This window comes from Tinamus guttatus, unplaced genomic scaffold (assembly GCF_059628265.1).
Source record: "Tinamus guttatus ecotype Peru unplaced genomic scaffold, ASM5962826v1 Tinamus_guttatus_pri_ptg000354l, whole genome shotgun sequence".
Taxonomy (NCBI): Eukaryota; Metazoa; Chordata; class Aves; order Tinamiformes; family Tinamidae; genus Tinamus; species Tinamus guttatus.
In genome coordinates, this window is record NW_028288888.1 from 151,244 (window position 1) to 175,235 (window position 23,992).

General features: G+C 40.8%; 1 pseudogene across 1 annotated transcript in view; it reads right to left on the minus strand.

Moving 5' to 3' along the window:
* LOC104576646 (putative bromodomain-containing protein 10) overlaps positions 1-23,869 on the minus strand; it is a 39,828-nt pseudogene extending 15,959 nt beyond the window's left edge. Inside the window, exons 1-6 of the transcript XR_015913653.1 lie at positions 23,331-23,869; positions 22,952-22,994; positions 18,474-18,714; positions 16,338-16,437; positions 7,073-7,162; positions 728-842 (exon numbers count right to left, since the gene is read on the minus strand). The product of XR_015913653.1 is annotated as a putative bromodomain-containing protein 10 (transcript). The remainder of the gene's footprint in view (positions 1-727; positions 843-7,072; positions 7,163-16,337; positions 16,438-18,473; positions 18,715-22,951; positions 22,995-23,330) is intronic.
* Positions 23,870-23,992: the final 123 nt, after the last annotated feature.

A 23,992-nucleotide genomic window follows, 5' to 3' on the forward strand; every position in this document is an offset into this window, starting at 1 on the left:
GGGAGTCCAGAACTGAACACAGGACTCCAGAGGTGGTCTCACCAGTGCTGAGTAGAGGAGAAGGATCACCTCCTCCTTGTCCTGATTGTGCCTGGAAATGGCTTCCAGGAGGATTTCCTCCACAAGCTTCCCAATAACTTACGTTAAGCTGTTCAGCCTGTAGTTCCCTGGATCCTCCTTCTAGTGTAAACGTGACATTAGCTAACAGACAACAGTAGCACAGGCTTCAAGATGCAGTGCCAATATACCTAGTCTTTGCAGGGCTTTGAATCTGGTACTAGTCATTATAGCATAAATCCTGTCACTGCTACACTGATGTTTCTCTGATGTGCATGATCTCAGATGGACACTAATTTACAAAAGTAGAAACACTGTTAAAACAACGCTTTATCTTATTTTATGGTTCTCTGATGAGGTTCTTGATGACCAGCTTAGGTAAATTTAGATTGTACTTAATACCATAGATTGAATTAAAAAGTTGTGAGAAGACTTGGTCTAGTTTCTTTAAATACTGTTTTATAGGAATTCCTTGATCAAACAAACAGCAATATTAACCCTAGCAGGATCATGATATGACATAACTTGAGACAAGTATGCTAAGGGATCCTAGAGCATTTTTGAGGGGGAAAAGAAAAGACAGCTAAGATGATTGACTATTTTTTAAAAGTAATGAGTTGGATTCTGTTTCACATTTCTTTCATTATTGTTAAAAAGAGCAGCTAATTACCTGTTTCTTTGAAAAGCTTTTATTAGCTTTAGTTCCCATGGTAACAGTTCATTAAGCAGTCGTATCAGTGTATTATGTAATTCCTTTACTGCTTGCTTCGATAGTACCATCTTCCCTGTGAACACAAATAACACTTATAATTGCATTGTATCTGAATCATTATATCATAGTAGTCCTAGAACAATTTCAGTATACTTACAACATAGAAAAATAACAACTAGAATGATATCAAGTCTCACAGTAATGTCTTTCCCCAACCTTCATAAGGCAAACCTAATACTTTTACAGTTTGTATAGTGCAAAGAGATATCCTAATTTATAAGAGCAACAGTGCAGAAATGTTTACTTTTTCAGATTGTTCAGAATCACAAGTGGAACACTGCAAACAGATACACTATGTGTTTAAAATTGCTTACATGAGTAACCTTAATATATGCCATAGTCAATTCAGGTCAAGGAAGTCAACTGCATATGCAAAGCTTCACAAGTTAATATTAAAAAGTTTTCTATTAAAATTGCATAACAATTTCATTTAATGTATAAGTGATATGATTTATACAGGCCCTTACAAAGACTAAGGTTGGTATCATTTTCAGGATTTCCCCATGCACACACACATTTTGCATTACATTTTCCTTACCCCAAATTATAGATAAAGTTCTTAAAGGGAAAGTTCTGTAAATTGGCCATTTATAAACTAACAGAGTATAGAGTAGGGAGCACTTTCTAACTGTAAAAGCTTTAAAGTTTTTGAACTCGAACTTGTAATTAAAAACTGTTTTCTTTTCCAAACTGAAATTTACTATGTATCTTCAAATATTCCATAAAGAATTCTTGTTTTGTTAAATCTATAAAGGCTGATTGAGGATAAAAACATTATGAAAAATGAGTAGTGTGCACAGCACTCAGTTTTCCTCACTATTCATTTAAATAATTACTGTCAGAGCCCTGAGGGAACCAGTAATCTCTGCAACCTCCCCCTGCAGCTCTGATATGGCACATCTGTATAACCTGAGATCAGATTGCTGGGAAAGACCTAAGATGGGAGAAAAAGCCGAGAGAAACTTTGGTGGGGCCTCCTCTCCTCCCTCAGGGGCTGTGTTTAAGCTCAGGCCCTCAGCCTTGGGCCTTGCCTAAGCTACATGGTAGGTATGCTTTGCTGAGCTCTGACCCACTGACTTGGCTTCCTAGCTTGACCTGTTTCATCCTGGCCATCACTGTGGCCCTACCAACTATTGGCAGTCACGTGAGTGCACGCATGTCTGCGTGTCAAGGAACAGAATGTAAAGAAAACTGTTATAGACAGGATAGTATCTAGACATTCCTGAAACTTTAATGGTAGCTTTAATAGAATAAGAATGCAATTTTAAGATTTGGCATATAATTTGGATAAGAGGAGTATTCAAAACATTCTGAATAGAAAAGTTATTCACTTTTTTTTTTTTTTTTTTCTTTTCAGGTATCTGATGGTCAAAGCAGTTGCAGATGACCATCTCCCTCTCCATGTAACATCATTAGAAAACACAGGACTGTTGATATCACGCATACCACACGAGTCTGCTGCAGAATGGAGCAGGCCTATTAAGGGTAAGGTAAGGTTTTTTTTTGTTTGTTTTGTTTGTTTGTCTGTTTTCCTTCCCTCTCCTTCCTCCCCCCATCACCCCTTTTAAACAATATTACATGGTTTTATATGATTCCTAATTTTCTTTACATTCTGTTCCTTAAGATATAAAATTAAGATTAAAAAAAAATCTTATGAGACTACATGATATTGTGACTGTGTGTGCTTATTAAAAAAAAAAAAAAAAAAAACCTCACACACCCCATCCCAATGCCCAGTAAAGTTTTGTCCTTTCTCTGTATATCCATATCCTGGCTCTAGTCTGCCTTGGGGTACCATGATGAGTATGCCATAATTGGACTAGTTTATGCTGGAGTACCACAGGAGACTGGAGTCAGCATTTCCTGGCTGCTCTGGATGTCTGAAACCTATTTTTAAAAGTTGGGCTTTCAGTTTAGAACACCTCTTTCTTCAGTTTTATGAAAACATTCAACTCAAGTCTAAAGTATATTTGCATTTTTGTTAAATGTAGCTGTAAGTCATGATTATAGCTGTAAGCCATGCTTTTATACTTACCTTTCTCCAGGCTCTTGAACTCCTTTGTTCTATTGTTAAAGATATAACTTGTGCCAGAACAAAACCAGAACAACAAAGTTTTATTTGTCACTATCTAACAGGATGGTATCTAGAAGTCATCATGCTGAGTAGTGTAAGGGCAATTTCTATCCAAGATAAAAAGTGAAGGGTGCCCCACCTCCAACTTCTGCCAGAAGCCCTGCCCTCTACTGACACTCAGATGTCCCACTTGCCTGGGAAGTCCTTTCCCTCTTACAGTCAGTCACATGCTCTGTTTACTCCACCTCATTTTGTTCCTGGGGTTTGCCATTTTGTAAACATCATTTCTTCAGACTGCCCTGTGATTGTCTGACAGGACCAGCCACCCCTTCTGGTAGTCAGAGCAGAAAGTCTCTTTCCACTACTTACATGGAGGCCACCATTTTGTTTTAGACACCATTTTATAGCAGAGAGCTGCTATTTTATAAAATGTTATAACCCACGTGTTTTCATACTGCTCTGCGATTGGACAACTGCCTTTTCTTGACATCATCATACCCTACATGTTCTCAGATAGCCCTCTTATTCTGTCAGGACCAGCCACCCCTTCCAGGTTACCCTGGAAGGACATCAGAGCAGGAAGCCCCTTCCTACTACATACACTTTTTGCCCCTACTTCTTCAACTCAAGGGACATCCAGTGCTAACTCATGGCAAAAATGTCATTTGGGTCCTGGTTTCCTGTATGTCATTGCATGTCATAGAATATACACCTCTGCCCTGCTTCTGGATTTTTGACCACAGGCATGAATCACTGGTGTTGGTTTACATTACAGATCTGTTCATAGTACATTCTGCATTTCCGGTCTTTACAGTTGAGAGCCTTTTCCATAGGCCTCGTGCTTCTCTGGGTCACAACCAAACAATCTTCCCCCCCAATAGTCAGGGCGTGGTGCCTCTGAATCTGCGAACGTTTCCCAGACCTACACAACAGCCTGCAGCTAGGGCACCTCATCCTTGTCCCCAAGTTAACAGCACAATTGCGAGACAAAGCAGAGCCAGCAATAATACTTACAGCTATGGCCATGATTATACAATGTATGACAAAGCTCACAAAAGTTTCTGGCCCCAAATACTTTCCTTACATCCTTAATATCATACTAATGTTCATTGCGTAAAAGGAGGAGACAGATCTTGGGATAACCAAGGCTGTCATTTGGCTTAAAATTCCCTCAGTCCTTTTTGTCCTCAGATGGGAAGATGATGCATATATTAACATGCAGCAGATATTCAAACAAGGGGCTCTCGCTCAGTGTGACCTTCCTGTGTGCAGACCACCCCAGTTTGTCACGTAGTTCTTATGCTCCACTTAACAACTCTGTGCCTGTCAGACCCCTCACTGCTGTACACACTGCGAGTCTCCCAGCAAAACAGAGATTGTCCCTGTTGTTTAGATCAGTTAAATAGCACCATTTTTTGCCTATAACTTTGGAATGGAGGATAGACTGTAGGGTTCTGCATACCCAATCTTGGATGGCTCTTACAATGCTGATAGCCAGGTAGAAAGTCTGATGAAAACACAGCATGCTCTCACATTGCAAGAGAGTACTGGCAAGTCTAAAAATTTCTCTGTGTTCATATTGCTTGAATTAATAACAGGAGAATATAAAGTCATGCACGCTGACACCTTCAAGGTGGAGCTGAGCATAATCACCAGGTTCAAACAGCTGGCATAAATGGTCAAAAATTTGCTCTACACCCCAAACAAGTGTTTCATAAGCTTTGTGTAGCAATACCTGATCTAAATCAAGAAATCTTTATTCTTGGACATATCATCTAACCCCAAGTCTCTGGACCAGCCATTCCCCCTGTTGAACATGCTCCATGGAAGCCACAGGTCAGGCTGTCACCTTCTCCACCACCCCTGCTACATTTGAGGGTGGGGAGACAAGCAGGGCATTCAAATACTCCCTGCTGGCTGGGGAATGCTGCTGACAGCCCTCTTCCTGGGAGACATCCTCATTGTGAACTTGAAGGGGCACAGTCTTGCTCTGCAGGTGCTGCAGTAATGGGAAAGTCCCTTCCAGGAGGTCATAATCTCTCCTAGTAGGAGACATATTCACTGCCCCATCAGGTTCAGAACAGCAGTCTGCATTTAAGGCCCCTTGTGGTCCCCATAATCCTTTGTCAGTCTAGAGTTGTGACAGTGTAATCGGCCCTTCTATGCCTTCCTTGCCTGACACTCCTCTGTACCCAATAATAATCATGGTCTTTCAGCTCTGCAACGTGCCCATTGCTCTCACTGCTGCTCTTGCTCTTTCTGCAGTAGTTGTGGCCTCTAAGAGCATGGGTCTGCAGGCTGCATCCCAAAGCCTGGGTCTACCTGCTTCCACAGTAATCATGGTCTAACAGGACAGTCTTGATGACATGATCGGTCTTCTGCCTCTTATTAACAGCCTTGACCTAAGGATAAGGAAACATGTATAGCACCAGTCTGCACCCTGTAATAGTCTTACAGGTAGTTGTAAGCTCCTCCACGGCTGTGTGCAAAAGGGAGCTCCTTCCACCTCCACCACCCACCCTCTCCGTGTGAAACCTGCCTCAAAATATAGTTTCCGATTCACAGGCCCATCAGCCAGTTCTTCTGGCTCATGGGGACTTTTTCAGGAAGCCCTTTGGGCCTTTTCCTTATCATCTCCATGCACACATTCATCTGAAGTTGGCATCTTGTTCTGGTTTTCCATTTTAGTGGCCAGTGTTGCCTGTGTCTTGCAACCCCGTGCAAAGCCCAAAGGTCTCCTCAGTAACACTGCATGATCGTCCTGGCAGCTTGGGGCCAGATGTGGGGGCCTCTTGATCTGGCTCGCAGTATTAGTCCCTTTTTTTCCATGTGACAGGTGTTAGGGCTTGTTCAGCCAACTTGTAAAGTGGGGGGGAAGGGGTGTGTGAATCTACTTTTAATTACTTTCTCTTCACATTTAAACTTTAATTATTCATTAGCTCTTATTACAGCATGTTTTATACATGCTATAGCTACAGTTTTATGGAACTATATCTAATTTATATATCTTTATACATGTGCTTATATACACACACACACACACACAAAATAAAGAAGCGTACCTATATATAAATATAGATCAATAAATATTTGTATGCTCCTTTATATATTTTTATCAGTATATAATATATATATTTTTTATATGAGCACTTTCTGGTCCAAAGGAAACAGGTAGCCAATCAGAAGGTCCTCAGATCATGTGGGTATGATAGTATCAAAAAATGGCAACCAGCCAATCACAGGGCAGTATGAAAACACATGGGGGTATGACACTGTCAAAAATGGCAGTGTCCATGTGTGTAGTAGGAGGGGGTTTCCTGTTCCCATGTACTTCTGGGTAACCTGAAAGGAGCAGCTGGTCCTGTCAGTCAATCACAGGACAGTATGAGAACATTTTTTGGGGGGAAGGGGGAGGGAAAGGAGTATGACATTTTACAAAATGGTGCCCCCCTAGGAGCAAAAAGGTGGACTAAACGGACCATGGGACCAGGAGAGGGGAGGGACTCTTCTGGGGCAAGTAAAACATGTGGCTGCCAGTGGGCAGGGCTTATGCTGGAAGGTGGGAGGTGGGAGGCTTCATTTCTTTTCTTGGATAAAAACTGTCCCTATATTACTACTGAGTGATTCAGTGCAAGTTAGGTAGAGTTTGTCCATTAATCCTTGATCTTCACCTCAATGGCATGTTTTTTTCACTGAAGAAACTAAGTGGTGCAAGAATTAAATTAGGCCAAATTTAATTACTTGCAGGAATCATGAGAAATGACAGGTGTGTCAGTGCATAAAGGAAATTTTATTAGCACTGCATACACAGATAGGAGAACTCTACACCATAATTCCTTGTTAAAGCAGATTCTGGCCTCAAGAAAAAATGTCCACATAATGAATAGGAATGAATCAACACTAAGATACTAGCACTACCCGCATTCTCCTTGGGCAAATGAAAAGCATTAATATATAGTTATTAGTTTTACTTATGACAATATTGTGAACTGAGTACTACATATAAAGAGGTGATAAAAATAAATATAACCTTTCCAGACAGTATCCTTATGGGGCTACATACAATTACTTCTAAGACATAAAAATCTTCGGATGACAAGCCTCAGTAAATAACTGGGAACAGTTTTATAGCGATACTATTTCTTGTTTGTTTGTTATGCATCACATACCGATTTCTTTTTCATGTCTTCCAGATCCACAAGTTCTTTCTCAATCTTTTTGATTAAATCTCTGAGTTCATCAAGGTTAGTGCAAATAAGCTTAAAAAGATTTAAAAAAATGAACACAAACACATCAAACACTTGGTAATGTGACATTTGGGGGAGGGGAGAGGAATACACACACACATTTAAGTTTTAAAAAGTAATCTAAAAAGTATATGTTATTCAATGCTACCAATTGATTTTTATTTTCTTATAGCTAATCATACACAAACATACATCAACATATCCAGGACTTCTTACAAGCAAGCATTAGGAAATACTTCAATCTTCAGATGTAACTTGCATCTATGTCTGTCAGTTTCCATTTCAAAACATAGGCATTTTCTTAAAGAGTGCAGTGAATGATATAAACTAGGAAACTTGCCCTAAGTATAAGAATGGCTCTGAGCAGTTCTGAGTACCAAGCAATTCCTTGGTGAATCAAAGCACACTAGCCTTGTGCTACATTGTATCAAGTGCAATTTCATTAATTCCACAGACTCTCTTACTTAGAATTACACATGGTTATATTGGATATTCCAGAAAGATAACCTAATAAAACCAGCCATTTTCTTAATATGGTTTTAACAGAAGTACTGTACTCATGTCCTCCTATTCGAGTCTTTAGGAAATTACTTGCTTCTGCTTCTAAGATTTCCTTTCAGAATATAGATGTTATTTTCTTGACCAAGATTTTGCACCTTTTTTCTTTTAAGTCTTAAAATTTTGATTTAGAATCATTTACGACAACGATAGACTTTTAACTACAAAGTAGAAAGCTATTATCTTACATTCGGGTTGTTTAATGCTGACTTGCATCTTTAATGTGCATATATGTGAGGGGAAAGAGAGAGTCAACAGAGTAACTGAGACATCAATGTTTTTTCCAAAATCTATCTTTTAGAAAATGACCCCTTATTCATGTTAGTCATACATTTAAAGATATGTTATATAAAAACAAAAAATGACTAAATGAAAAACCCTCAAGTTCATCCTCAGATCTTTCATTAATACTAAAAATATTGAAATCTTTTAGTAAGATCAAACACAAATAGAACACAAAACCGAAAATGATATTAAGATATACCTGCCCTCCCCCTTTCTTTGAGACCCTATTAATTCATCACAATGGATTTTGACTCTAATTATGCACTAAGTTTTAAGTTTGGGACAAATTCAAATGAACAAAATCCCAGATAAGCAACTTATGTTTCATCATTAAAAAATAGGATAGATACTTTTAGCAAATATTTGAAATTCAAAAAACAGTGCATAAGTGCAATTACAATTTTTCCATAGAGTTTATGTACATTTCAGAGGGTTAGGAAAAGAGCAATTCAAACTACAGTGTCTAAACTTATCAAAGTTTAAAACAATTACATTATTTCTATGAATAGCTATTAGATTATATATGCACAGGATAAACATCTAATATTAAGACTCCACATCTTCTAATGAACCATATAAATGCCAACTGGATGCCACAGAATGCCCTGACCAATTTTGAGAGAGGGAAAAAAAAAAGATTGTGGTATTATACCACTGTGGTTTTTTTAAAATATGAAAATACATGAAGTCAAACAGCTATAAATAAATAAAGTGCAATGATATAACTGAAGCATAACTGCCTCCTGGTGACAGATGGGGTTCACCTGTCTTTCAGGGGAAAACAATCCTTGCCCAGGAGTTGGTGGGGCGCCTTGAGAGGGCTTTAAACTAGGTATGAAGGGGAAGGGGGATAAATGCATGGACCTACAAGAGGGTGATGGAAAAGCCAAGTGCTTATGGAAAAGCCAAGTGCTTATGGGTCAGGATCAGGGCAAAAAGCCAACAAGGCTGATATCCTGGTGGGAGTCTGCTATAGACCAGGTCCAACCAGGATGAAGAGACAGATGAGGCATTCGACAAGCAGCTGGCAGAAGTCTCACGATCGGCAGCCCTTGTTCTCATGGGAGGCTTCAACCTACCAGATGTTTGTTGGAAATACAATAAGACAGAGAGGAAGCAGTCTAGGAGGTTGGTGGAGTGCATGGAAGATAACTTCCTGTCACAGCTGGCAAGTGAGACTACCAGGGGAAGCGCCCTGCTGGACCTGCTCTTTGCCAACAGAGAGGGACTGGTGGGACACGTGATGGTTGGAGGCGACCTTGGGCATAGTGACCATGAAATGATAGCATCTTCACTTCTTGGTGAAGTCAGGAGGGGCATCAGCAAAACTGCTACCTTGGACTTCTGGAGGGGAGACTTTGGACTATTTAGGACATTGGTTGGGAGTCCCTTGGGAGACGGTCCTGAAGAGCAAAGGGGTCCAGGAAGGCTGGACTTTCCTCAAGAAGGAAATCTTAAAGGCTCAGGAGCAGGCTGTCCCCGTGGGCCAAAAGTAAAGCCGGAGGGGAAGACGACCGGCCTGGCTGAATAGGGACCTATCGCTGAGACTCTGGAGGAAAAGGAGTTTACCACCTCTGGAAGAGGGAGCGGGCAACTTGGGAAGAGTACAAGGATGTCGCTAGGGTATGTAGGGAGGAAATCAGAAAGGTGAAAGCTCGGATGGAACTCAATCTGACCACTGCTCTAAAAGACAACAAAAAATTAACAAATACATTAGCAAGAAGAGAAGGGCCAAGGAGAATCTCCATCCTTTATTGGATGTGATGGGGAACATTGTTGCCAAGGATGAGGACAAGGCTGAGGTACTTAATGCCTTCTTTGCCTCTGTCTTTAACACTCAGATCAGTTATCCTCAAGGTACTTGGCCCCCAGAGCTGGAAGACCCCTATGGAGATCAGAAGAAACCCCCCATAATCCAGGAGGAAACAGTCAGTGACCCGCTACTCCACTTGGACACTCACAAGTCTTTGGGGCCTGATGAGGTCCACCCGAGGGTTCTGAAGGAGCTGGCGGAAGTGCTTGCCAAGCCGCTCTCCATCATCTATCAGCAATGGAACAGGCTGCCCAGGGAAATGGTGGAGTCACCGTACCTGTCAGCGTTCAAAAAAAATGTAGATGAGGCATTTAGGGACATGGTTTAGCAGGCATTGCGTTGAAGGGCTTACGGTTGCACTCTATGATCTTGAAGGTCTTTTCCAGCCATAATGATTCTATCATTAGGTTGGATGGTGTGCTCCCCCGCTTACATCTGTCTCAAAGCTTAACCTGGAGAAACAGACAACAATGTAACAGCCAAGGCCTAATTGAGCATGTATCAAACAACATACAGCTGGCAAGCAAATATGACTATGAGTCAATCATCTTACCCCATAAATAGGGGGACAGCTGTGGGAGGATATCTAAGTAACAGAGGCTTCCCAATAGAAGACGGATATGATGAGCCAGACTAAGACCAAGGCGAAAAGATCATGGGAAAGTCACCGGCTGGAAGAATAGAGAAGTAGGAGAGGAAAAACCTGTAAACAAGCTTATCAGTGCAGGATAGAGGACTGTGTGCGGGCCAATCACGTAAACGTGTGCCCCGATATCTACAGCCAACCTAGTATAGTAGAAGACGCGTGGACAGTAGTATGTAACCAATTACAATGTAAGCATACGCGTGGCTAGATGACTTAGCAGAAATGTAGTAGATTCCTTACCATACCATTGCATCCTGAGGATCATGAAAAATTTGTGTTCTCTGTACCCTCTGTCAACAAACAAGCCCCTATGCAGTGATATCATTGGGTAGTGCTTCCCCAGGGTATGAAAAATTCGCCCACCCTGTGCCAGCTCTATGTCTCATGGCCATTAACTCCCATCCGTCAGATACACCCTGAACTAATGATCTACCATTATATGGACGATGTCTTAGTAGCCGGAAAGCATCTGGAGGCAGAAAGTCTTCTGACAGAGATGGAAAAGATCCTAGGAGCGGGAAGTCTGCAGATAGCGCCAGAGAAAGTACAATGGCAGCCAGCTTGGCGGTACCTGGGCTGGGAGATTACCAGAACACTTGTTAGGCCACAAAAGCTCTTTCTACAAGCAGAAGTCACTACCCTAAATGATGTGCAGAAGCTCCTGGGCGATATTAATTGGGTACGCTCGGTCTGCGGTATTTCCAACGCGGATATAGAACCCCTCGTCCAACTGCTTCGGTTGGGGGGGGGGGGGCGGGCGGAGTTGATGCCCCGCATCAGCTTTCCCCCAAAGCAAAACTAGCACTACAAAGGGTATCCGAAAGGGTATCAACCGCATATGCCAGTCGCTGGGACCCTGATAAACCGGTGGGTTTGCTCTTGCTAAACCACAACCACTACCCGCTGCTGCTATTGATGCAATGGTTTGAGGATAGAGATCCCCTTCATATACTCAAGTGGATATTTTTGCCTATTCAACCCAAGCATACGGTGACAACTTGTTTAGAAGCTTTTGCACAGCTGATAATGAAAGGACGATCTCGGGCAGTGGAAATAGCAGGATTTGAACCCAGTTTTATCGTTGTGCCATTGGCTGCAGAATACCTACAGTGAGCTTTACAGAACTCGGTGCCACTTCAAGTTGCCCTCTTGGACTATCCAGGGCAGGTTAGAGTCCACCTGCCACCCCATCGTTTTATGGCCGCGGTCAAACTTGGACAGTTCGAGAAGCGCCCTCCTCGACGATCCCCAACACCGGTTAAGGGAGTGACTGTGTTTACGGACGCCGGAGGGAGATGACAGAAGTCAGCATTAACCTGGAAAGAGGGAGACGTCTGGAAGGAGGTGGTGATATCAGACTTTAGTGGTTCCACTCAACAACTAGAATTATGTGCTGTCGTCATGGCTTTTCAGCAGCTCCAGCACGGACGGGCCCCACGCCGGATAAGTTTCAACAGGCTCAGCGTTCCCATCAATTTTTCCATCAGTCTGCCAAGGCGCTACGATGACAGTTTAACCTGACAGACGCTGCGGCACGAGGGATTATACAAGCTTGCCCTGATTGTCAGCAATTCACGGGTGGCCGCCCGACTGGGGTGAATCCCAGAGGTACCGGTCCCTCGGAACCGTGGCAAATGGACGTTACCCATATACCGGAGTTCGGCAGACTAAAATATGTCCATGTGTCAGTTGACTGCTTTTCTATGGCCGTCTGGGCCACGGCACAGACGGGTGAATCCAGCAAATATGTTCAGCGCCACACGCAGGTGGCTATGGCAGCATTGGGGGTCCCACAAAGGGTAAAAACTGATAATAGGTCTGGCTATGTCGCATGAGGGACACAAGAGTTTTTCCATCTTTGGGGCATAGAGCATGTTACGGGCATTCCACACTCCCCTACTGGGCAGGCCATAGTGGAACGTATGAACCAAACGCTGAAACGCCAGCTCCAAAAACAAAAAGGGGGAGAATTGGGAATTATGCCTGCAGAGAGATTGGCAAAAGCAGTATACGTTTTAAATTTTTTGAGACTACCCCAGGACAGCCTAGTCCCTCCGATGGTCAAACACGGGGCTGGGCTAAAGGGATCCCTGACAGAAGTAAAATCAGGCCCGTGTAAGGTGATGCTGAGAGACCGGAACACAGGAAAATGGACGGGGCCTTTGGTCTTGATAACCTGGGGAAAAGGGTATGCTTGTGTCGTTACAGATACTGGAACCAGATGGGTGCCAGCAAAGTGGGTGAGACCTTGGCTGGAAGCAAACTCGCATACATCAGACGTAGCAGGCAAGCAACCGGTACCCTAGTTGTGGAAAGTGTGAGCCTGCAGAAGGAAAACATGGGAGAAAGAGGTGTTACTGTTGTTATTAGCTGTATATTGTGGCTTTTAGGAGGCAATGTTGCTTTTAACGCTATTATAGGAGCTGATGCTGCTTTTAATGGACATGTTATGCTTCTTAGGCAGATTGTTAATTATACCCAAATCAAGAGTTGTTGGCTTTGTGGGACAGCAGATCAATTTGATGCACTGGTGTTAGGTATTCCTTTGAGCAACTGGCCAGACCTGAATCCATATAGCTTACTCAATACGTCATATCAGTGTACACAGGAGAATGTCCCAATGGAAGGAATGCCTTTTACACCTCAATTGGTTAGTAACACGGTGCCTTATATATATTATAACTTATCAGGCCCGAATCTAGGCACCTTTCAAAACAAACCAGGCCATTGGACGACCATAAAGCTTAAATTGAACCATACATAGCGGGGATATAAATTCTGCAAGTAGCTATTCTGTGGGAGTAGGAGACCAACACTGGGCTGGCTATTTATGGGGAGGAGCCACCACAAATACATATCTAACATTGATCAGTCCGGCAAAATACTCATGGATGTCCAAGACATTTGGGATCACGCAAAGATTTTGCATAAAGTCACAGAGGATGAGGGTCTGTCATGGTTGGACAATTCATTAAGTGGATGGGGAATTTCAGGATGGTTTTGCTCGTTATTTACAAGTGTTGGGATGGTGTTGTTGATTCTATGTTGTATTCTGCTAGTTGTGCCTTGTTTATTGAAATGTGTATCCAATATGATTGAGAATGCTGTAAAGAAGGTTTGGCTGGTTCAAGAACAAAAAGGGGGAATTGTGGGAGGATATCTAAGTAACGGAGGCTTCCCAATAGAAGACGGATACGATGAGCTGGACTAAGACCAAGGCGAAAAGATCGTGGGAAAGTCACCAGCTGGAAGAACACAGAAGTAGGAGAGGAAGAACCTGTAAACAAGCTTATCAGTGCAGGATAGAGGACTGTGTGCGGGCCAATCATGTAAACGCGTGCCCCGATATCTACAGCCAACCTAGTACAGTAGAAGACGCATGGACAGTAGTATGTAACCAATTACAATGTAAGTGTACGCGTGGCTAGATGACTTAGCAGAAATGTAGTAGATAAATAGAGTGCTGTAACGCGAATAAAGCGATTTCTGTTAGACTAATATTGAAGCCTTCAGGAGTCGTTTCCGGCCTCCTGCAGACAGCCTATTGACAGTAGAGCCACACCCCAGCTCCTCTGAGGAGGAGTTTGGAAAGCAAGGGGGTTCACTGTGAACCTCATGACTCAGTAGGAAGGTCTCCTTAACACTTTTGTATAACTCTGTCCTCTATGCAGTAAATAAAAGATTTGAGGGCAAGGTACACTGTTAAAACCACTGTCTTATTTACCATTGATCTCAATAAAACGTATTGCTGCCTCTCTCATAAGAGTGAAGTGCATCAATTCAATGTTCCATGGATTGAGGATGAATCAGAAGCATGAAGCAGAAAAGAATACTGTCCATACAGCTCTCCTGCCACAGACAAGAGATGGCAAGGAGAGGAATTATGATCTCATGCCTGCGTCACTTAAATGCTATCCTGGGAAATACCAACTCTACCTTTGGCTCTATCACAGAGCTCTTACAATGCAATGATGCAACAATCCAAATAGTTTTGCTTTCTCATTTTTGAGTATTCACTTGAGACGCTAGGATCTGATTTGCAAAATTACTGAGTGCACACATTATGAAGGGGAAATGTAACTCAAATACATAAACCTTGGTTTGGGGGTGAAATCTGATATTTGTGCTCCCAATTTGGCAAAGATGGACAGACTTTTGTACCCAATATCTTTGTGCCTCGATTCCCCAATTGATAAAATGGAAGCTCGACTTCAAGGAGCTACTGTCAAATTCTTCAAAAATATTAAAGCACTGATACTGTACTGAGAACCACCATGAAAGGCCGTGAAGAAATTCATATCATATATGTATGTATATGTAGCTATATGCATCTGTGTATACATACACATATAATATATGATGAGGGGGAAAGACTAAGAAAGCACTTATTAACAAAAATAAATATTTTATTTGAATTAAAAATTGTATCCTTTATAGTCAAATAACTATTGTAATAGCTGTAAAACATTACTAAGGTACTAAGCACAGAAAGTGGGTCATATTTCCTCAAATGTTTTTTTTCCATACAAGGTATTCTCAATGTGAGGATTCATTATTACATTTACCTCCTGAATATGATTATTAATATTTGAATGCAATGTATAATTTGGGTATACCATTAGATTGCAAATATTAAAAGAGTTTAAAGTTTGGTTGTTTTGAAGAATTACGATCTATTCTTATAAAATTAAGAAGGCATCATTTGTGTATGTGCATTGAGAATCTATACAGTGTGAGGATGTTAATAGACTACATATATATAAACTGATATCCAGGTATGGATAGAACTAGTATGGTTATAAAAAACACTTCCCTTTACATATATCACACGAAGTATACACTTGAGGTGCCTCATCAAATGGTTAAGAAAGAAAATAATAAAATTACATAAATGTTTGAGTATTATAAGTTTGGCAATCAAGTATATGGAGTAGAGAGGATCAAGAAAATGCACTATATTGCAGTATCTAAAAGTTTCAATACCTTGTACCATAGTTAACTTTTTAAAAAGCATCTGTGTGATAATGTAGCAAAGGATTTATAATTATTTAAACAGCAAACATGAATGCAGATAGCGTGCCAAGAAAAATGCACATTTTTAACATTTTGCATACTTTCTTGAGTTGCCAGGAGCATTTTTAACATTTAACATTAGAACGTAGACAAAGGTCAAAGTACATTTAGATGTGGAGCCTTGTTTAGCATCAATCGTTATTAAGGGTTTTAATCACTAGAAGTTCTACCATCCACAGCTGGAACACTACATCATCATGGATGAAAACAATTCAATTTGAGGGTTTTGCAGGATAACTCCAATTTAGTGAAGCCTCATTGCTCATAGTAGCACAATTCTGTTTTTATAAAGAAAACAAACATCCTTATGCTCCAACCCAAGCAAGCATGTATGCATGAATTGTGACTTATAAGTTGAAGTACTAAAACACTTCTGCTATAGTAACATAAAAACACACACACACCCCACACTAAAATTAATCTCTTATTGCTCTCTGGTCTAAAGTTCACATACAGATAGGAGGTAATAGGTAAAAACAAGAGGAGTCCATGAGACTAAATTCCCTGCCCTGCCCCTCAAGTCCTTTACTAGATCAAGGTCATCTCAATTCAAGGATTGTCACATGTGTGTAAAACCCAAGTAAATTTATCCATGAAAACTATATATCTGGCAATATCTATGGTATCAGCTACATAGATCACTAAGTTCTGTGTTTTAATTGATGCGTTAAGTAGTAATGTGCAACACTATATAAGCTGCACATATTAAAAATGCAAGAACATTTTTCTATCAACAAAAAGTAAAATGCACATTTGAAAATTACTCTAAAGACATTCAGATTTCAAGAAATTAAAAAATTAAAATGATTTACCTGAAATTCTGGTACAGTAGACTGTGCAACAGCTTTCCTCCCCCCCCCTTTTTTTTTTTTTTTTTTTTTTTGATTGCTTTGTTAGACATGGACTTTTTGCCTTGTAAATTTAAGAGAGAAAAGCTTCATGATGCTGTTTATTGCAATTCATTAATAAAAAAAAAGAATAGCCTTGAAAATTACATTATAAATTACAGATGGTTGATAGCGAGTCATATAAACATAACAAATTGGAACCAGACTCAACCAAATCAAACATTAAGTATAGGTACCTGCACAATTTGTACAAGGCAATCTCCCCCCAAAATGGGGGGAAAAAAAAAAAAAAAACCCACACAAGTCCACCAAAATACCACCTAGTACCACCTAGAAATTAATAAAATTCTTGTAACATTAAGTCATACAAGAAACATTCATGCTACTGTTCTGAGAGGAGCAAACTCCAGAACTTATTCCACAAACTTAAGAAATACAATTTACCTGTAAAAATTTGTTCCACGATACTTCTGCAAAGTAATCTACATATGAAGCTCCGAAACCTCTGTATGTTATATAAATACACTCCCAAAACAAAATTAATTCACAGAAATCCCTACATGGATACACTGAAATTACCACATGAAAGCAGATTACTACTTTATCTTGTCTAGCAGTTTGGCATCAACTAGGGCAAAACCTGAATAAACTCAAGGAATCAATGAGTCAAGGAATGCCTGCTGTCATTAAATCACCTGGCCCATTCAGCAACAGGCCCACATTTTCTTTCTTTACACTTTTACTGCTAATACAGCAATAGCAGCTCTTCTTACTGCCCAGATCATCGATAAAGATATGAGAGGGGAGCAGCCCCAACACTGATCCCTGGGGAACACCGCCCGTGACCGGTCGCCAGCTGGATTTAACCCCATTCACCCCCACTCCCTGGACCTGGCCTTCCAGCCAGTTCTTCACCCAGCGAAGAGTCCACCTGTCTAAGCCGTGAGCTGCCAGCTTCTCCAGGAGAAGGCAGTGGGAGATGGTGTCCAAGGCCTTACTGAAGGCTAAGTAGACCACATCCACAGCCTTTCCCTCATCCACTAGGCGGGTCACACGGTCATAGAAGGAGCTCAGGTTGGTCAGGCAGGACCTGCGTTTCATGAAGCCATGTTGGCGGGGCCTGATCCCCTGGTTGTCCCGCACATGATGTGTGATCGCCCTCAAGATGATCTGCTCCATAACCTTCTCCCTTACTGAGGTCAGCACTGACAGGCCTGTAGTTCCCTGGATCCTCCATTCGACCCATCTTGTAGATGGGCAAGTCTCCAGTTTTCTGGGACCTCCCGCATTGACTAGGGCTGCTGATAGTCTGCTATCAGTCCACTGATAGACCGCTGAGCAGGACACAGAGTGGCTTGGCAAATACTTCCACCAGCTCCCTCAGAACCCCTCGGGTGCATCCCATCTGGCCCCATAGACTTGTGAGTGTCCAAGTGGAGTAACAGGTCACTGACTGTTTCCTCCTGGATTGTGGGGATTTATTCTGTTCTCCATAGGTGGTTTTAAATAAAAAATACCATCTGCATAAAGCCTGTTTGAAGTTGTCTAGATAATTTAGCAGCTATGTCATCGTGGGTCTGTGGTAAAAATCTGTATTCCTAGGTGATTAAGATTAAACAGTTCTAGTAGTAATCTAGTAAAATCATGACCTCACGTAATTATTATACATTTCTCTGCAACTAGTATAAAGTAATACTATCCAAAAAGGAAGAAATATGCCCACAATTACTATGAGATAAAGTAGCATGAAACAACTTCTAAGTATGTTCCCCCAAGCAAATTCATTGTCCTAGATAACTCATTGGGAGAGCTCTTCTTACATAAAGTATGTTCTCTCTAAATTCTGCACATGAATCATGGTTTAATCAACTGATGAGCCTGTTTTATACGTTCGTGTTATAAAATGGACAGCTTAAATTAAAAATAACATCAATAAACTGTAATGCAATAATGCTGTCCCAATCCAAACTAAAACATGACCTATTCATACAAGGAGACAACTTTAAACATGCTTAAAAACAAAATCAAACAAGAAAAACAAACACCAACATATCCTTTATTTTTAAACACAGTTCAAAATAAATAAATGAATCAACTTACCAGACTTATGCTTCTGCTTTGCTGTTTTTTTGATTATAAACAACTTGCTCTGAATCTCAGATTTAAAAGATTTGAATGGATGAGAATCAAACTCACACTTCCTTTGCAAGTCATCAAGTTTTCTCTGTAGATTTTCATTTATCTTTTAACTTTTTTTTTTCTTTTTCTTCTTTTTTGTCAACATTTTAGTAAGTTTTAGTTTCTTATTATTTTGCAGTGAGTGAGGAGGAGGAGGAGGACACTTAATACATGAAGAGTGACCCTCTATCACACTATCTCTGGAACAACCAGGGGTAAGAACCCCAAAAGCTCTCTTTTTCCAGAGCCAATCTGTGAACTAGATTCTTAAGAACACAACAGCAAGAAAGGGTCCACAGTGAACAGTCCTCCCAGCATAGAGTTTATGCAAGTGTATGCACTTCCTGCCCCATCCTAAAAAGCCATACATCAATAAACAAAAGACATATATCAGAAAATCACACATACAAACACCTCCCTCCTCCTTGAAATATTTACATCATGGTACTACAAAGAGTTCTCCTGACATGACTGACAAGAAAGAAAAAAAAGAAAAAAAAAAAAAAAAGAAGAAAAGAAACAAGAAAAACAATGAATGGCCTGGAACTTCTTAGCTAATCTTTGCCAACTAATAAAACACTTCACATAATCATCCTCCCTCAAGAATATTTCCAAGTGGCTCCTGTTTCCTTCAGTAGGTTTGATCAGGGGCACCATGCATTTTGATCGGATAAAGTTTTGGCACACAATGGTGAAGGTTTGTCACATGGTGTTGTTGTTTTTTTCCTCCCCACTGTTGTTTACATTGGTTTCAGAGCTGACTGGAACTACTTTCAAATGGCACATTACAGTTTACAACTTCCTCCAACACAGGTCACCACTGTAGTCCCCCCCCTGCTACTTACAGCCTATAACTAAGCCATGTTCCCACAACGTCAACTGAAAGCATCCTATGAACTTAGCTTTAAATATAGAGTCCAAATACAAAGTTAACTAGTCTTCAAAAATACAAAATTAAGATACACAGCTTTTTCATGATTTATATACAGAAGTGTGTTAAAATGCACACACACACACACACAGGATGTCTGAATTATACTCTGAAATGATAGCCTAGAATTAATTTGGGATCATTTTGTGATGTTTGCAGCATTTCATTTGAATAGCTATGTAGGCCCAGATGTTCCTTTGATCAAAGCATTCCCCTCCCCCCCCGCCCCCCCCAAAAAAAAAAAGGCCTGATCAGCCTCCATCTGCAAAACCACTACTCCTGTTGCCCTTAATCCAGACACAAAGTATAAAGTACCACCTCCACAGAAATACTATGGTTGTACTTAAAGGGACATAAAGATTTCACTGGACAAATAGGACCATCTGTGGTAGCCTGTGCAAGTAAGGTCAACTAGGTGCCACATTCTTCCATCACACGCTAGAACTACTAAAAAGTGCAGTAGTTACATTACTGCCCAGAACTTTATGACAAGTTCTTACTGCTTGCTATTCCTCTCCACATGAATTATTTTGTGACTCTTGGCAGATTAAATGCTTATGAACAGTTTGATTGAAATAATTGCAAGCACTTATTTTCTGAAGAAGTAAAACAAAGAGCTCCCTTAAAACTCCCTTAAATCTACACATTGATTTGGGAAACACTCCCCAACTCATTCCAACAATGAGCCCAACTTGTTAAGTATTCTGCTATCATTTTGCTGTCCAAAAATAAGATTCATTGCAATTCAGTGTGCGATGAGCCAATAATCCCACACTCAGGAGAGACATTTGCTCCTTTATTTCAAGAGTTGCGCAAGGCCGGGTGCTCAGTGGTTTCCCACAAATCGAGCACACACTCCCAACTTTCCAAACTCTATTTGTGCATTCAGTAATCATACCAAGTACATCCGTCTTGCACTGATTGGTTAGTAATTTATATACAATTATAATATTGCTTACTCATCATGTCTACTACTACATGAGGGTCTCTTTGACCTTATGGGTGTGATTTTTAGTATTATGATGAAGGTAGTTCACCTAAGGATATATGGACCTTGGGCTTTCCTGCCAAGTTTGCAAAGTGTAATAAAACATTCCGATTTTAATGAGCAGCTCCAGGTTGTCCTTGGTTAAAGAATGCTGTCTGCTCTACTGATAAGCTTCATCCCATCCTACCAAAATAGAGAGGACATCTGTTCTACTTAGTTTTAAACAAGGTGAATCATTCTAATCCTGCAAGAATTTGACCTTTCTGGGCTGCCCCACATGAACACTGGTGAGTTTCCCACAGTAATCAATCAATCCCTGAAGTGGCATAGGGAGAGGAAACAAATAAAACAGATCTTACTGGTGGTAAAATGTTTAACTTAGCATGGTAACCAGCAAGTCACCAGATATATTTGAGAACTCTGAAATCCCAGCCCCTCCCAAACCATCACTGGCTAGTCGTAGAGCTTAGAAACATGCTTTATCAAAGAGTTGATTCAGGAAGCACTCCACAGAAGTAACTACTCAGATCATACTCCTGCTCCTCCATTAGTTGCACTACCTCTTCATCAAGAGCAAACCACACTGCTCAGCTTCTCCACAATTTTAATACATATGCACAGTCTTCTACAATGAATCAATCGTCCTCCATGCCACTTAACAGCAGTTGAAAGAACATTTCATATCTTGGTATCTGTCAAGCACTAAGGATTTTGAATCTCACTTGCAATCTCAGAACTCTTTCAGTTCTAATAGTCATCTCAATGCACAAGGAGGGAGGAAAGAATAAAGAAATCACAAAACAGAACTAAACATAAGGCTTAACTGTACAATATCTACACCTAGAACAGCAAACTTATTCCAACACATACTAAGCATTATATAAACTAGAGTTTACAGCACTTTTAAAAACTGCCACAACAAAGTAAATATATAATTCAGTGTAGTTAAGCTGCTGCAGTCACAGAAATTAAGTAGTTTGATAGGAAATTTCAATATAGACATAAGCATTTAAGCAAAATATTACATCTTCTGCTAAGTCAAAGCACATCGCTAGTCTCTGCATAGGCAATCATTCAGAGCTTATGCTGTGGTAATTTAGTCTTCCAAGAATAACACTAACTAAAAAGGAACATACACAATTTACAGTAGATGACAAAACTTAGAGCAAATCCTCCAAATTGTTATGGAGGAACAGCTGAACTCTTATTCCCATCAAACAGCATTGCTGCCAGTAAAGATTTTTGGTTTTCTTCTTTTTAATGGAGTAAGGTACCTACCACATAATGCAGGTGGAACAATAAATTAATGAAATATAGCTAACATTCTGTAAATTGATGCTTCAATCGCTTTGAAATAGTTTCCATAAATTGATATATGTAGTGTCTGCCCTTGAGATGCCTAATCTGTGGCAATAACTGAATAATCAAGAATTCTTAATAAAACCTTCTAGATAAACCAGAAAAAAAAGCCCTTTTTAAAAAGCGTCTTCTTGTCATGTGCTACCTTAGATTAAATGGATTCTTATCCTAAATAATCAATTAGACCATTCTTTACTATCACTTTATGATATGAGTTCCATCAACATAAAATACCTGAATGTTGATAGCCATCAACTATGAAGTGGTCACAGGTAATACTGATATCATTACCAATAATTAGTTACTTTTAATCAGAGTAAGGGCAACCATCTGGGAGGGGGGCAGGGAAAAGGAGAAATATTCATGAGTAACTCATTTGTCATCATGTCAGTATAAAGCAATTGGGGAAGTATAACTTGCAGGAGCAGACAGAACCCTCCTTCCTGATGCAAATCACATCAAAGTTGAAGAGTTCAAACTTGCAGATATGGTGAAGGTAACACTATTTAAGAGACAGTAGGGATTCCCTGGCAATAGTATACTGAGGTAAAGGCTTTAGTCTTCATCTTTTGCTACCATACCACAGCTCCAAAGCTAGTTCTGTTAACCCTCATTTTATCTATTGTAGTACAGGAAAATGAGCTTCCTTCCCTTGTAAATCCATGCCTGATGACATAAATAGCTAACCAAATTGGATTTGATTCAACAATTACTCCTTTAAGTCAGTAGAATTCAAGCTTTAAAGAAATTCCACTCAAACACTTGCAATGCTCATACCCCATTGGGTCCAGCTTGTTCACCTCTACCCAAAACCTGTTGCAATGCAAAAGAGTTGGGGGGGGGGGGGGGGGGGGGAAGAAATTGATTGTTGCCAGGGAGTTATATTTACCCATATCATAGTTTACACTCTGCCTTTTAAGATTATAAGGAGGATTAGGCCAAGGGCAATCTTCCCTTCTTATATAAAGTACTATGCTGACCTTTAAGAGCAGCATCTAACAAGGCAGTTCAGGATTCATATTTTATTTAAAATACAGCTAAGATGGATATCACTGTAACAATACTGTACAAGTCATATAGTATATCATTTACTTTTAACAGACAGGGCTGTCAGTTTAAGACATGTACTACAGAAAGTTGGGCAGATTTACTGGCTTCCAACAGCCTAAAACAAGAGAATCAGTTAAATTCAGCATTATATCCAAACAAGTGCTCCTATACATCATGAGAGGCTTCTTTAAGAATTAAAAAAACTCTAGCCAGGAATTGCTGAGCCCTGTTTTGCATTTTGGTGTTGAGTATTTGGGTCCAGCATCTCCAAAACTATTTCAATTAAGGAAAAAAAAAAAGAGAGAGAGAGAGAAAGAGACATTTAGTTGTTCTCAGTAAGAGTAAGTCCTCAAACCATACAACACTGCCACAAAGAAATATATCCTCCTACTTGGCTTTCCATAAATGGCACCTCCCTGAGCCTCTGAACACAATCCTTCGCTACACCTACCGGGACAACAGTGCCAGCTTCTATTCCAGCATCATCTCCAGCTTCTGGGCTTGTTTAGATAGCCAGTGATCCACACCATGAAGCTGGTAACACATCTCCAGCGTCAGTCGAAAGTCAGCCACAAAATCTGTTATCCCTGTGTACTGCCCACTGGAAAATTTCTCTTCCATCTTCAGCAGCCACATTCCAGCTGATGAGTGCTGAAAGGAGTGATTGCTGTTATAAACTGACTGGTATGCAGCTCCTCCTTCATCTCTGATGGATGCCTGACCCATGAGCGGCTTCAGAAAAGGTGCTGTCAGCAGCCGGTGCTTCTCCAGGAGAAACTCACAGAGGATGCGGTACCCCTGCTGCAGCTCTGGGCTTAGAGTCTGCTCCCAGCGGCAGCTGCTGTTCTCAACACCTGCATCTGCATCCTCATGCTGATCCTCCTCCCTCCCTGGAGAGCTGCTGAATAGGGATGGATCTTCTGAAACCACTCTGCCTGGAACAAAGGGCAACGGCTGCTTCACAGCCCCCACAGGCTGTGCCAGGTCCATTTTTGCTCACCCTGCACACACATACTATATCACTCCTGAAGGGGGCACTCAGCCCGGGGATTAAGCCCTTCAGCGTTGGCTAAAAAACCTCTGTACTCCCCCTTTCACCGAGCCAGGGAACTG